This window comes from Salvelinus alpinus, chromosome 15, assembly GCF_045679555.1.
Source record: "Salvelinus alpinus chromosome 15, SLU_Salpinus.1, whole genome shotgun sequence".
In the NCBI taxonomy this organism is placed as follows: Eukaryota; Metazoa; Chordata; class Actinopteri; order Salmoniformes; family Salmonidae; genus Salvelinus; species Salvelinus alpinus.
Genome location: NC_092100.1, coordinates 15,789,645 through 15,802,892, shown reverse-complemented (window position 1 = coordinate 15,802,892; position 13,248 = coordinate 15,789,645). Strand labels below are relative to the sequence as shown.

The 13,248-nt window shown below is 43.6% G+C and overlaps 1 protein-coding gene across 1 annotated transcript in view; it reads right to left on the bottom strand.

Annotated features, from left to right (window-relative positions):
* The window catches only part of LOC139540454 (ELAV-like protein 1), a 229,130-nt gene that overhangs the window by 82,537 nt on the left and 133,345 nt on the right, over positions 1–13,248 (bottom strand). The window lies entirely within an intron of this gene.

The following is a 13,248-nucleotide window of genomic DNA, read 5'->3' as shown; positions in this document are numbered from 1 at the left end:
TGCATTAACATCTGCTAAAGGATGTGTATGTGACCAATAACATTTGATTTGGTTTGATTTGAATTACCCCGGTAGGTCGACTGATAACCTGAACCAGGTTGCAGCCACTGGTTACAGTTTGAAGCTTTTTCTTGAGTGGTCAGCTTGATGAATGACAGTAAATATTTAAATCACCCAGAAAATATACCTATTTATCACATACATTATCAAGCATGTCACACATATTATCCAGATACAGACAGTTAACACTTGGTGGTCTATAGCAGCTTCCCACAAGAATGGGCTTTAGGTGAGGCAGATAAACCTGTAGTCATATTACTTCAACAGTATTTAACATGAGCTCCCTTCTAAGCTTTACAGGAATGTGGATCTTAATATAGACCGCAACATCCCCCCATTGGCATTTCTGTATTTTCTACCATGTATTGCTCCCACTGTATCATCTAAGGTATTATATAAGAGAGTTTCAGAGATAGTCAGAATATGAATGACATCTGTTACATGGGCTATTTTTAGCACTTTTCGGGGATGCTTTATTGTTTTCGTTGCTTTACTGGGAAGCTTAGCAGAAGTAGACATACTCATGCTATTTATGTTCATGCAGGGTGAGCTGCACACAGTGGACTTCCTACTAGGGCACACTGCCTCAGTGCTAACAGTATAACTCTGGTTCATAGGCACATGATTACTGCATACTATAATAGCTGTGGGATCAGCAGAGGCATTCAGAGCAGTTAGAGGGACATAAATTAGGTTACTTACATTGTGTCTTACAACGCCCCTGGAATAATGTACATTTGCTGAAGCATTATGATAACTCAGCTACACAATGGTAGAGATTAATTGAGCTGGGCTTGGGTCATTTAAAAAAAAATATTTAACCTTTCTTTAACCAGGTAAGCTAGTTGAGAACAAGTTCTCATTTACAATTGCGACCTGGCCAAGATAAAGCAAAGCGGTGCGACACAAACAACAACACAGAGTTACACATGGAATAAACAAGCGTACAGTCAATAACACAATACAAAAAAAGAAAGTCTATATACAGTGTGTGCAAATGGCGTGAGGTAAGGCAATAAATAGGCCATAGTAGCGAAGTAATTACAGTTTAGCAAATTAACACTGGTGTGATAGATGAGCAGATGATGATGTGCAAGTAGAAATACTGGTGTGCAAAAGAGCAGAAAAGTAAATGAAAACAATTTGGGGATGAGGTAGGTAGATTGGGTGGGCTATTTACAGATGGGCTATGTACAGCTGCAGTGATCGGTTAGCTGCTCAGATAGCTGATGTTTAAAGTTAGTGAGGGAAATATAAGTCTCCAGCTTCAGCAATTTTTACAATTCGTTCCAGTCATTGGCAGCAGAGAACTGGAAGGAAAGGCAGCCAAAGGAGGTGTTGGCTTTGGGGATGACCAGTGAGATATACCTGCTGGAGCGCGTGCTATGGGTGGGTGTTGTTATCGGGACCAGTGAGCTGAGATAAGGCAGAGCTTTACCTAGCATAGACTTATAGATGACCTGGAGCCAGTGGGTCTGGCGACGAATATGTAGCGAGGGCCAGCCGACTAGAGCATACAGGTCGCAGTGGTGGGTGGAATAAGGGGCTTTGGTGACAAAATGGATGGCACTGTGATAGACTGCATCCAGTTTGCTGAGTAGAGTGTTGGAAGCTATTTTGTAAATGACATCACCGAAGTCGAGGATCGGTAGGATAGTCAGTTTTACGAGGGTATGTTTGGCGGCGTGAGTGAAGGAGGCTTTTTTTTGCGAAATAGGAAGCTGATTCTAGAGTTAATTTTGGATTGGAGACCTAGGTATTTGTAGTTTTCCACATATTCTAAGTCAGAACCGTCCAGAGTAGTGATGCTAGTCGGGCGGCGGGTGCGGGCAGCGAACGGTTGAAGAGCATCTATTTGTTTTTACTAGCGTTTAAGAGCAGTTGGAGGCCACGGAAGGAGAGTTGTATGGCATTGAAGCTCGTTTGGAGGTTAGTTAACACATTGTCCAAAGAAGGGCCAGATGTATACAGAATGGTGTCGTCTGTGTAGAGGTGGATCAGGGAATCAACCGCAGCAAGAGCGACATCATTGATATATACAGAGAAAAGAGTCGGCCCGAGAATTGAACCCTGTGGTACCCCCATAGAGACTGCCAGAGGTCCGGACAACAGGCCCTCTGATTTGACACACTGAACTTTGTCTGAGAAGTAGTTGGTGAACCAGGCGAGGCAGTCATTTGAGAAACCAAGGCTGTTGAGTCTGCCGATAAGAATACGGTGATTGACAGAGTCGAAAGCCTTGGCCAGGTCGATGAAGACGGCTGCACAGTACTGTCTTTTATCGATGGCGGTTATGATATCGTTTAGTACCTTGAGCATGGCTGAGGTGCACCCGTGACCAGCTCGGAAACCGGATTGCACAGTGGAGAAGGTACGGGGGGATTTGAAATGGTCAGTGATCTGTTTATTAACTTGGCTTTCGAAGACTTTAGAAAGGCAGGGCAGGATGGATATAGGTCTATAACAGTTTGGGTCTAGAGTGTCACGCCCTTTGAAGAGGGGGATGACCGCGCCAGCTTTCCAATCTTTAGGGATCTCGGACGATATGAAAGAGAGGTTGAACAGACTGGTAATAGGGGTTGCAACAATTGTCTCAACGCAGCCTTATAATGCTGTGAAAGGATCCATGAACTCAAATGATTGGGTGGATCCCATCCTCCTTATAAAACTAGCTTTGTTTCCAGAAAGTGTCAAAAGTATCAATAAATGTTACACCCACAGAGCCGCGATAGTCTCGTAGCCAGTTATGGAGGGCTAAAAGTCTGCTGAAATGTTCAATGCCACAATTTAGGAAGGGCAGAGGCCCAGATATTATGGGGTGTTTGTTGTTGTCAAGCAGAGACCCAATCAGTTCTTTAAAATCCAGCTGTGCTGAGCTACTATTCATAATGCCATGGAATGCCACATGAACTATGATGGACTCAATTTCCTGATGCTGGTTTAAAATGTTTGGGAACAGCTTATTGATGTCCTGTACTCGTGCTCCTGGGTAGCACAACGTTTTTACTCCAGGGACTGAGACATTTCTCACCATTGAACTAACTGCCCAATACAATGGGCAGGAAATGGAGAAATCCGCCCATTCCTACCCCTCACACAATTAATTGATCCTTTCACAGGTCCACAAGAAGCAGTATAGCGTTCATCCACTGCTCCTGGCGATAGGTCCAGACCTCCCACAGCAGGCAGTGCCCCATCAGATCCAGAGAGAGGGAAAGGAGCCAAACTCGACAACAAAGCCGCTGCTGGAGTCAGCGTGGTTGGACTCAGCACCGTCGTCGCAGACACAGACAATCCCAGCGATGACGGCACAGGCTCCACAAAAGCCACAGCCCTTGCAGAGCAACGGAAACAACTACTTCAAGGACTCAGTGCAAGTGATGTCACCGATTGAAATGCTACCAGCGCGGACCACTAACTAGATAGCCATTTCACACCAGTTATACATACAGCCAAAGCAGCGCTGGAATGGCTTCAGAACACGAATGTAAAAGTCCTTGAGTGGCCCAGCCAAAGCCCAGACTTGAATCCCGTGGAAAGAATTAAAGATTGCTGTCACTGCCTCTACCCATCTAATTTAACAGCGCTTTAGAAAATCTGCAAGGAAGAACGGGAGAAAATCCCCAAATCCAGATGTACAAAGCTGATACAGACATACCCAAGACCACTCAAAGCTATAATCACCGCCAAAGGTGCTTCTACAAAGTATTGACTCAGGGGTGTGAATACTTATGTAAATGAGATATTTCTGTATTTCGTTTTCAATAAATTTGCAAACATTTAAAAGACATGTTTTCACTTTGTCATAATGGGGTATTGTGAGTAGATGGGTGAGATAATCAAATCAAGTTAATCCATTTTGAATTCAGGGTGCAACACAACAAAATGTGGAAAAAGTCAAGGGATACGCATATTTTCTGAAGGCACTGTATGCGGGACACTGGGCTGAAAGGAGTTGTAGTTTTCACTTGGGGATGGCGAGATACATCAGCACCTTGGACCTGACGAAGGGGTACTGGCAGGTGCCCCTGGCAGCGGCCTCCTGGGAGAAGACGGCCTTCTCCACCTCGGGGGGGGCTATACCACTACCGGGTTCTGCCTTTCGGGCTCCACGGGGCACCAGCGACCTTTCAGTGACTCATGGACCGAGTCCTGCGGCCGCACAGTGAGTACGCAGCGGCGTATCTGGATGACATAATTGTGCACAGTGTCAATTGGGAGTCACATCTGCGTAAGTTACAGGCCATTATTGATGCGCTAAGGGATGCAGGTTTGACAGCGAACCCCCACAAGTGCAAGCTGGGCTACGCCAAAGTGGAGTACCTGGGATATCAGATCGGGAGGGAAAATGTGAAACCCCAAGAAAAAAAAATAATCGCTGCCATTAGGGGATCGCCGGTCCCCCGAACCAAGAGGCAGGTAAAGTCATTCCTGCGGTTAGAAGGGTAATACAGTAGATTTGTACCTAACTTTGCCGCAATAGCTTCTCCCCTCACAGATCTAACAAAGGCACGACTACCCCAGATGGTGCGATGGATGGAGGACACAGAGGCGGTGTTCCAGGCCCTGAAGGATGCGCTATGTTCGCACCCGATACTCGTCACCCGGACTTCTCAAAGAACCTCCTCGTCCAGACAGATGTGTCTGACACCGGGGTAGGGGGCGTTTTGTCCCAAGAGCAGGAAGGCGAGGAGCACCCCATCATGTATGTCAGCAGGAAGCTCCTCCCGAGGGAGAAAAAATACTCCATTGTCGAGAAGGAGTGCCTCACCGGGAAGTGGGCACTCGACACCCTCAAGTATTATCTCCTCGGGGGGAAGTTCACCCTGATCACGGACCATGCCCCACTCGTGTGGATGGTACGAGGTAAGGACACGAATGATCGTGTCACCCGCTGGTTCCTGTCCTTACAGCGATTCTCGTTCTCTTTCATCCACAGGTTGCGGGCCCAGCACGGCAATGCGGACGCCCTATCCAGGAGGGATGCAAACCTAGCCCTGAGCATGCCTCCTGGGGTATCCCAGGAGGTCTACCCCGGGGGATGGTAATAGAGGGGAGGTACGTGAGACGACGTTGGCTCCCTCTGCTGGGGATACGGGAGCTGGGCACCCCGACACGGACAGATATCAGTGGAGGTAATTAGAGGAAAGTGCCAACCAGCCGTGGAGGCTAAATAAAAGGAGCACGATGGCACACCCGTGAGGGAGAAGAGGGAGAGACGGACACCAGTTAAGAGAGAGAAGAAAGACAGAGCAAAACCGAAGTGATTTCTTTGATATATTTATTTTCCGTCTTAGTAAAGTTGTTTTGTGGACTAAAACCTCCCTGTCTCTGTGTCAACACCCCACGGTTTACCACAATATATATATATATATATTCTATATTTTTTTGTTGTTCCATCATCTTTGAAATGCAAGAAAAATGACAGGAGTTTAGGTGTAATTTAGATTTTGGCCACCAGATCGCAGCAGTGTGTACACAAAGTTTCAGACTGAGCCAGTGAATTATATATATATATTTTTTTTAATTAACTTTTATTTAACTAAGTAATTTATGAACAACTTATTTACAATGACGGCCTACCCCGGCCAAACCTGGACGACGCTGGTTCAAATGTGCGCCGCCCTATGGGACTCCCAATCACGGCCGGATGTGATACAGCATGGATTCGTACCAAGCATGACAGTACTGCACAACATTTTGAATGAAGTCTGCCCAAATGTCCCAAATTTTTCAATTGATACATTTTCAAGTACATAACTATAGAGAACGTACATTTTTTATTGCTATATAATTTTTCTAAGTTTACACATTCCCAAGAAGGTCATACATGATGGATGATTAGCATCCCTACAGAAAAGACACTAACCTTCACACATCTACATGGCCGGGCGGGGTGGGTGTGGAGCCAGAGACAGCAGGGGTTCAAACTGTAGATCCCAGTTCCTACATTTGAATGTAGAAATAGATTTTATCAAACAAAACTACGCTACATTTTATCCCAGGGACCCTCAGGAATGGCAAATCAGAGCAAGATTACTGAATGTAAGAACATTATTTACCTTTTTGTTGTTGTTGTGCACTCTCCTCAAGCAATAGCATGGTCTTTTTTTCATTGTAATAGCTACTGTAAATTGGACAGTGCAGTTATATTAACAAGAATTTAAGCTTTCTGCCATATAAGACATGTCTATGTCCTGGAAAGTTTGCTGTTACTTACAATGCCATGCTAATCACATTATTAAACGTTAGCTCAACCGTACCGGTATAGGGACACCGATCCCATAGAGGATAAAGAAAAACCTTGAGTAGGTGTGTCCAAACTTTTGACTGGTACATATTTTTGTGTGTATTTTTTATCCCCTTTTTCAACTCAGTTGCGATCCAATTTCATCGCTGCAACTCCCCAACGGTCTGAGGAAAGGCGGGACCGCGCTTCTTAACACCCGCCCGCTTAACCCAGAAACCTGCAGGCACCCAGCCCACCACAAGGAGTCGCTAGAGCCAAGTAAAGCCCCCTCGGCCAAACCCTCACGAAGCTGGGCCAATTGTGCGCCACCTAATGGGACTCCCGGTCACAGGGACAGTAACATTAGAACTTTCAAAAAATGTTGTTATATATTTATTTTATGTTTTATTTGAATGTTTAGCTCACATAATATAATTTTAAAGTATGCATTAAGATGTCTGTAATAGAATAAATGTGGAAAAAACTAATTTAGACATTCATAAATGCATTTCTATAGCTTCCAAAATATATTTTATAATGGTGGAGGAGTGCCAAGATGGAGGCATGGTGACTTCGAAACACCGCCCCCTGCCAGCCATCTAGTGTACATATAAATCATTTGGTATAGCCTACAGTACATTTCAGGAGCCTAATTTCTCTGCACAGTGCTCTCCTCATAACGTACCTCGTGCAGTAGGCTATATTTGCTTCTTGGTGTGAGCATAGGGAAATCAACCCTAATGAAATGTAATTGTATTCCTTACCACACCGTCATATGAGAATCCCACTACATTGAATCACACACTGTATGTATTCAATGGCAAAGGTCCTGCTCACCTTTTAGTATATGGATGTCACCATGGAGTTGAACACAGTCAAATGGTTCTTTATTTTCACAGAATTTAGTGATTGATTTGGCTTTTTAACCTCTGGTTTTGTGTCCTTTTAGACTCTTTAAACTACTGGACAAAGCTGCATTGGTGTAGTCATTCAGATCCCTTAAGAAATTGGAATAGCAACTAGGCTGGAAATGACTAGAACATTGTTTGAGGTATGAAGTAGTAGTTGTACTTTGGCTATCCATGGAACCTGCATGCCTACCTTTATTTGCACATGTCACTTTCTCCCCACTTTCGGCTAGGAGATGTTTGACTGTCCTCTCCTAAACGATGACGATGAAGGGAAACGTTTCAGTAGTCCATCATAGGATTTTGTGTGGAGAGCAGTCAAGCGTTTGTAAACAGAGAAGGCAATAACCCCGAAAGACCATAAGAACACATTTGTCTGTCAGCTCCCTGGTCATATGTCTATTTATCCATGTTTCTCGGTCTCTTTATCCCTTCAAGTGGCTTTGCTCCTCTAAAAGGAAAAGAAGCAGTGTTGGGTAAATACTGTGCAAACAGAATCCCCCCCATGCTCCTTCTCTAATCTTCCTGGCCTGTTGTAAGAGTGAATGGGGCAGATTGGGGGAACATGCTAAAACCAGCTGTGGGCTTGTAGGCTTTTGGTGCCATTCATCACTGACTGTGGCCTGGTAAAAGTTGTGCCACTCGACACATTTTCACCATTGGGTTTATTTTCTCCGACATACCATGAACTCTCAGGCCGGCTTCGGTAGAGCTAGTTTAAGACTATTCGTGTACTTAAAACCACTTTCAATGAAGGTTCTCTATTCAACATGCTTTTAGATCAAGAGTAGACTTAATGAAGGTCTGGGAAGCTGATCATCAAGACACAAATGATATACGGATGATAATGGAAAAGTAAGGTTGCGCGTGCGTATATCAAGTTGAGATTCGGCCACCAGTCTCTACATGGAAACCCTAAAGCCCTCTCCTCTAAACGAGTGACACTCTGAGGAGGCAGGTCACTGGTCTTTAGAGAAGAGGACTGTAGAAGGCCTGAGGAAGCAGGTCACTGGGCACAGATGTCAATTCAACGTCTATTCCACGTTTAATTGAAATGACATGGAAACAATGTTGATTCTAAAGGTGTGTCTCCAGTGGGAGGGCACTGGTCTTTAGAGAAGAGGAAGTTCATCACAGCCAAGGCCAACTAGATCAAAGACTTCCACCATGACAATAATAAGAATCAAAGAAACAAGAAAGACAGGGTGGATAATAAAATGAAGAAGTGATGCATCTTGCCTTGAATTCAATCCCATGTAAATGAGATGGAGAGATTGGAGAGCCTTGTTGGATGGAGGAGGAGAAGGGTCCATATCCACTTCCATCTATCATCCCCCTTTCCTCCTCACAGTGATCAGTGGCTTGTCTCTCTCCCTCTCTCTCCCTCTCTCCCCACGCCGGGCCCGGTGACACGCCAGCGAACAAAGAGGGATTGTGGGAAAAGGGCCGGCATGCCAGCTTGGTCTCACATGGTAGTCAAGCACAGAGCGTTCCACTTGAGGCATTTTTGGACTGTTTTTTTTGCATAATCCCCCCCTCCCCTCAAACACACACACATATACGTAGATACGCACATCCACAAATTCACATCCACACACACACACACAAACACCCCCAAAACCTACTCCTTTGCCTCTATCTACACCCCCTTCCCTGCCCAGTACCCAACCTTCAAGCCTCCCATTCCTCCACTCCAACCCCCCTCCCCATCTAACAGTCCCGCCTGTTACCCCTCAGCGGCTCCCCCACATTCCATGGTAAGGCTGATGGACAGTTCAGAGGAGAGGGGAGACACAGCCTCACTCAATAGTCCCTTTCAAGATGGTGATTAAAGATTTCTCCTTTTAGTAGTTCTTGACGCTGCCTTTTTCTTCCCTTGTTGCGAGGGGAACAAAAGCCTGTAGCCAGTGTTTGGGGGTTCGGGGCGCAGCCTCCCTCCACAAGACTCGAGGTGAGATTGCAGGGGTATCAGGGTGTGTTCTGCTAATACTCCTGACCTTTTTGTCCTCTGTCTCAGAAAAATGTGCGTCTGAATTCCCCCCCCCCCCGGCCCTAGCCTCATTCTGTAAGTCTGACCCCAGTCGAAGGGAGTTAAACTCCTTGTTTGTTCACCCTGTGGACCTTTCACCTCCCCAACACGCCAGCATTAATCTATTTTAGAGGAATTCATAAGAGCTCCGCCATCTGGCTGACGAATGTGACAGGCTTTTGTCCGACCTTGGCTATTGAACGCTTCTTTGGCAAGATACTTCTCATGAGAAACCCGCCTTCTGAGAATTACAGTTGCAGTTTGACTACGGGAACTTGGGGAAAGGTCAAATGTCAGCAGTGGTATTACATAGGATGCCATGGAGGTTAAATGTAGGCCTACACCACACCTTCAATCTACCACACATCTTCACACTACCACACACCTTCACTCTACCATATACTTTCACTCCACCACACACCTTCACTCTACCACACACAATCACACTAACAACTAGTGGTAAGAGCGTTGGGCCAGTAACCGAAAGGTTGCTGGATTGAATCTCTGAGCTGACAAGGTAAAAATCTGTTGTTCTGCCCCTGAGCAAAGCAGTTAACCCACTGTTCCCCGGGTGCCGAGGATGTTGACTATGGCAGTCCCCCGCACCTCTCTGATTCAAAAGAGTTGGGTTAAATGCAGAATCTGTTGTGAAATCCTAACACAACAAGCCACATTAAAATGATAATTTTAAAAGTGATGAATTGAAATAGGAAAGCGATATGAAAACGTTGCCAAACTAATGGCTGATGAGACAATAAAAAAGCAGAAGACAAATGTGACTCGTTCTGAGCCGTAAAGATGGCCGAATTATCTACTGGATCCTACCTTTTGAGGTGGTGTATTGTACAGCCTGCCGTACATCCCCAAAAGAGCAAACAGAGTTGCAGCATTAGAGGAAATGAGGGAAGTGGGATTGAGTAGTGAGAGTATAGGCCTTGGTAAGTAATGACAACAAGGGACTAATTTAGCCATGCATTTACCAATAAGTCGATTTTTCTCCGGATTAGATTTGATCTTGTTGTGATTGCTACTCATTTGTCTGAGACCGTACAACGCTTGGGAATGAAGGCGAGGGAAGGCGGAAGAGGGGCTTCTCTGAATACCATTATGCTTGATAGTCTCGGTATGAAGACCGGGAGGCGATAGTAAGAGAGAATGAAATTTTAGAGGTTACCGAAAGGATTCGGTCGCTGAGATGAGTAAAAAAAATAGAAAAACAATGACATTTCCCCCCCATTTCTGTTTAACGAGGTGTGTATTGCTTCTTGGGAGATCAATGAATAAAAAAATGAAATTATTTTGTAAATAAATTAGTGTTCCCCCACCGGTTCATGTTTAATTTTTTTCTCCTCCCGCAGTCTTTGTTTTGTATCATTTTATAATCAGTGTGTCAAGCGGCAAGACATAATAATATATCATTTCCTATTAGGCCTCATGAAAAAGCCATTTGCGTAGCGATATGAACTGTTAGACCAGGCGCGGTTCTTTTTGTGTTCTTTTCAGTGTCATAACAGGTATAAATAACCCATTCAGGCTCCCTCTCCCATTCTCCACACACCATTGTTCCAAGCAGACTTTAAATATTGGAGTGACAACTTGACTGTTTTATCCCCCTCCCTCTTTCTCTCTCTAATAGTTGAGGCACCGTTTTGGGAAAAAGTTCACTTTGAAGTGTCAGGAGTTGTCGGGGGACCCAGGTTAAGTCTCTGGAGTGTCTGGGCGGCGTTTTTTGGTCTTGTGATTTCAATTCCTCAAAGACTGGGTCAACCAGGCAATGGTATTCATGTTCAAGGACCACACAATGACTATTTCAAATGCTGCAAACCTTGAATTGACCCGCACTATGGATATGCACTTGAATATATTGGTAATACTGTACTTGACACCTAGGGGTGATATAACAACTGTTATGAAATGTCATGCCAACCAGCTAAGTCTTGTCAGTAAAAGGAGGATGGAGGAAAGAGTGTGAAAAGAGAGGAAGATGTTTTTCTCTCACTACAACTGTAGACGTCTTCAGATTAATAGTATCAGTGGAGGGATAGCACAAGCTTGTTATGGGAAAGTGCACTCGCAGACATATTGGTAGCACCTTACTTGACACCCAGCTACATAACACGTTATTACAAGGTCATAACCATGTCATAATATGTCATAACAGCTGACATAAATTGTCATAATATGGTCATAACACTGTCATCCAGTGGTGGAAAAAGTACCCAATTGTCATACTTGAGTAAAAGTAAAGATACCTTAATAGAAAATACTCAAGTAAAAGTGAAAGTCACCCAGTAAAATACTACTTGAGTAAGTCTAAAAGTATTTGGTTTTAAATATACTTAAGTATCAAAAGTAAATGTAATTGATAAAATATAAAAGTATAAATAATTTTAAATTCCTTATATTAATCAAACCAGACGGCACAATTTATTTTAATTTTTTAATTTACGGATAGCAAGGGGCCCGCTCCAACACTCAGACATAATTTACAAATGAAGCATTTGTGTTTAGTGAATCCGCCAGATCAAGTAGTAGGGATGACCAGGGATGTTCTCTTGATAAGTGCGTGAATTTGCATATTTTCCTATTTTCTAAGCATTCAAAATGTAAGAAGTACTTTTAGGTGTCAGGGAAAATGTACTTCACACCACTGCTGTCATGCGACATACATTTCAACCTGTTGTGACATATATTGTGTTATTTTATGTCTGGCTATGACACCTACATAAGAGTATCAAAACCCACAAAATCTACCACACAAGGCAAAACATTCCATTCCACACCTACTTGTCAACAGTATGTTTGTTATATTTCCCTGTATACGTTACCTTCGGGATCGCTGTCCCTTCCACGGGACGGTTGAGCTAACATAGGCTAATGTGATGAGCATGAGGTTGTAAGTAACAAGAACATTTCCCAGGACATAGACATATCTGATTATGGCTGATATTATATCTGATATTCTTAATCTAACTGCACTGTCCAATTTACAGTAGCTATTTGTCATGTTCTGACCATAGTTCTTGTGTGTTGTGCTTGTTTTAGTGTTGGTCAGGACGTGAGCTGGGTGGGCATTCTATGTTGTGTGTCTAGTTTGTCTGTTTCTATGTTTGGACTAATATGGTTCTCAATCAGAGGCAGATGTTTTGTGTTGTCTCTGATTGGGAATCATATATAGATGGCTTGTTTTGTGTTGGGATTATGTGGGTGGTTGTTTCCTGTCTCCGTGTTTTCTCTGCAACAGATAGGGCTGTTTCGGTTTGCCACGTTTGTTATTTTGTTATTTGTAAGTGTTCACAGTTTCGTCTTGTTTATTAAAAACATGTTGAACACGAGCTACGCTGCGTCTTGGTCAGATCCCTGCTACACCTCCTCTTCGGACGAAGAGGAGGAAGGCTGCCGTTACACTATTACAGTGAAATAATACCATGCTATTGTTTGAGGAGAGTACACAATTTTGAACATGAAAAGTTATTAATTAACAAATTAGGCACATTTTGGGCAGTCTTGATACAACATTTTGAACATAAATGCAATGGTTCATTGGATCAGTCTAAACCTTTGCACATACACTGATATGTCATTTTAGGTGAAAATTGAAAACAATGGGCTAATCCTTAAGAGTTAAGAAACCCAGAAATTTACAAGACACGCACTACTCCTCTCGACAACAGCAGCAATGACAAATTCCAAGGGTACTTCATGAGGCTTTAGAGTAAGATCTTTCAGATACAAAGGCCCTACCGACTGGAATAATTTACCTATAGCAATCAGGGCATAAAAATCACACAGTGAATTTAAGAAAGCCCTTTTTAAATGTTAAGATCAAACTGTATGTTTTTAACTAATAGAAACATCACCATGTAAAGATATTTGTAAATATATATGTATTATAGTTACTTCGTTTTATTAGTTGTATTGGTAGTTGTAGCAGTTATTTTATTTGTTGTGTTTAGGGGCGCAGCTTTGATTTCAGAAGTGGATTTTTTTTCATCCAGTCAGATAAACACTCCAAACAGCCT